Below are 2,936 nucleotides of genomic sequence, written 5' to 3'. Positions count from 1 at the left end.
CTTCAGGGGTGCCCCTCTCTCCCCCTGTCCTCTAACAGAATTGAGGTGCCCTATAACAATAGCAGGAGTATAATGGACCAGGCGAGGAAACAGTAAGAATAATGAATGGTCATATACCAGAGACATTTTGTGGGGGTGGAGTGGGGAATGGGACCAAACGGGGTGGGGGGTGGGGGAGGGAAGTGCATAGGACTATGGTGATGGCACATGGGTGACTCAGTGATGGGAAACCCATGAAGATTACAATTGAGATGAAAAAAAAAAGTACAAAACAATGTAAAAATAAACTATTATATTAAAAAATTAATGAAAATAAATGTAAATGAAGCTACCCTAAAAAAAAAAAAAGAAGAAGCTAAGGCCACTTCAGCATGAGTTTGATCCACACCCTGGAGGTGATCCACATGGTGAAGCAGACCTCTCCCAACCTGCCCGCTGCTCCCCTCAGCAGTGTACTTCAACAATCAGCCTGTTCTGCTCTCCACTCTTCTTCTTTTTTTTTATTAAAAGATTTATTTATTTATGCCTACAGAACTGGGGTACAGGCCAGAGGTGCAGGGACTGTGAGAGGATTCCCCAGAGGCAGAGTGGGGAGCAGAACAGGCCAACTGACAGGTACACTGCTGAGAAGAGCAGCTGGAGTGTGGGGAGGGGTCTGTCTGGTCAAGTGGGTCTGTCTGTCCCAGGTGCAGACCCTGAGGACAGCTTCACAGTGCTGCACTTTAACCCTTTGTGCCACCAGGGAGACCCTCAATGTGCTTTTATAGAGCAGTTGAATGCTGCATGGAGAAGGGTAAAAGATTGCGTAGGCCATGAACTCCGCTTGCAAATCCCACTCAGCAGGATATGCTCTGTGAGACCAGCTCTTCTTGGAGTGCTGTTATTTTTTGAGTAAAATCCTTGTGCGGAATCTATTCTGATTCCACCCCAGGAACAAAATAGTCCTCTCAGGATTTTTCCCTTGGGGGTATCTGTTACCACTGATATTCTTCATCTCATTAGAATTTTAGCATTGTTTTAACAACTCTCATAGACTGGATGTAGGTACGCTCCTTCATCTACCACCCATCTAAGTGGGCTACCTACCTATAAAACTCTCATTGGTATAGGGTTTCTCTAAGGAGGGACATCCTGGCTTTCTTTATAAAGTTTCCAAAAATGATTTTGCAGCAGCAACGACCATATAATGAAAGTGTTTCTTGAGTGACTTTTGGTAGGTGAAGCTGGTCCTAATTGAGTAAGATCTTGGACTCTTAATGATTAAGTCTTGCACTTCATTGTTTTCTGCTCCTATTATCCTGTTCCCTCTCCATGTGAGAAGGGGAATTGTGAATTAGTCACTCACTCCTTTGTGTTCCTACACACCTTACACTTTTCGGTTTCAGCTCTTATCATGTTATTATAGTTAATTATTTAATAGTTTTTATCCTCCTTTACACCTTATATTCTCCTCAGGGGATAATGATTTTGTTTTACTCTTTGTGAGTGACCTAATGCCTAGAACAAAAAAGTACTCAACACTCATTGGGTACTCGTGTCAATTTAGTGAATGGAGAACATATATTTGAATGTGTTTGTTTCAACTGTACTTCAAACTTGGAAAGTAGATTTACTAGTAAGCAAAACATGGTATATACCTTAACTAGCCTTGTTTCTTTAGATCTGTAGACAATAATGTTGGATTAAATTAGGCATTATTAACCAGAAGTGAGTGGGCTCCAGGGGATTTTGTCCCCTAGGGGATACGGTGCAATCTTAAAAACCAAAGATAAGATGACTTTGTAGAGCTCCATTACATGTACTAGTGCTGATAGGGTCAATCCCTTTTGGGTCAACTTCTACCCACGAGGGGATGGGTAACTTTGGGTGTTTTAGAAACTATATCCTTTGTCTTTTTATTGTTTACTAATTGTATTCAAGTTCCTTTCCATTGAAGGTCTTACACGTTTTGTCTTGATGCTGTGAAATAGCAGAACCTATTTGCTTCAGGCAGGTTTGCGGGTTCTGGAGTGTCCCTCTCCCTGTCCTGTACCACTAGTACTAACAGGGCTGATCGACCCGTGTAAACCCAAACAGCTTTGTGCCTGCGCTATCTAACCATACAGGTACATATTCGCTCTCGGGTTCATCCATGATGCCTTTCCAGGGGTCCTTCTACTTTGGCCTCAAAAGAAAAGAACATGACGATCGATTCTGGTGAATCTTTTCAGTCTAAACTTCCAGCCTGGCCAATCCTTAGAGTGCCGACCAGTGGCCGGTGGGTGATGCTTCACACAGGCAGGACCCTGGCTAGAAAGGTGCAAAAACAGTAACGACGGTTCTCCGGAGGCTGGAATCTGGCCACGCAGACAAGGGTACTTAACAGTAGGACTTCAGGGGCGGCGCGACTGACCGACCACCCCGCATAAAGGACGCTGACTGGGAGCAGACCTGAAGAGATCTGCGACACCTGGCCGTTGCCCGCGGACATGCGGGGGTACAACACCCCTAACAGGCGTTCGAGGTGGCCCCGAGCAGGCCAGGGCGTCGCTCCGTCCCTCCACGCCCCGCTCACCTCGACGGGATTTCCCAGGCTGACTGGACTGGCGTCTCCCCGCCCGCCCTCGCCCCCTTCCCAACCCCCATCCCCCTTCCCGCTGCAGGCGGCTTTTTCGGAGTAACCCTTGGGTCGGGAAGGAGGTGAACGGGGAAACGTGGAACGTTCCTGAGGCGGGGGAGTCGTGAGTGGGAGGGGATCCCAGAGGGCGTCCGCCTAGGGCCCGCCGCGGGGACCGTCGCGAGGCTCCCTCGGGGCGCCCGCCTTCGGCAACCTCCGGGGGAGTTTCGGCTCTTTCCGACAGTTCCAGCGGGGCCCTCGGCTCCTGCGCGCGCCGCCCCACCCCCACGCCGCCCGCCTTTCTGGGCCGTTCAGCGCGTGGGCGCGAGCTGCGCCCCCC

This window comes from Condylura cristata, unplaced genomic scaffold (genome assembly GCF_000260355.1).
Source record: "Condylura cristata isolate star-nosed mole 26May11 unplaced genomic scaffold, ConCri1.0 scaffold00034, whole genome shotgun sequence".
NCBI classification, from domain to species: domain Eukaryota; kingdom Metazoa; phylum Chordata; class Mammalia; order Eulipotyphla; family Talpidae; genus Condylura; species Condylura cristata.
Note: the sequence above shows the minus strand (reverse complement) of the source record.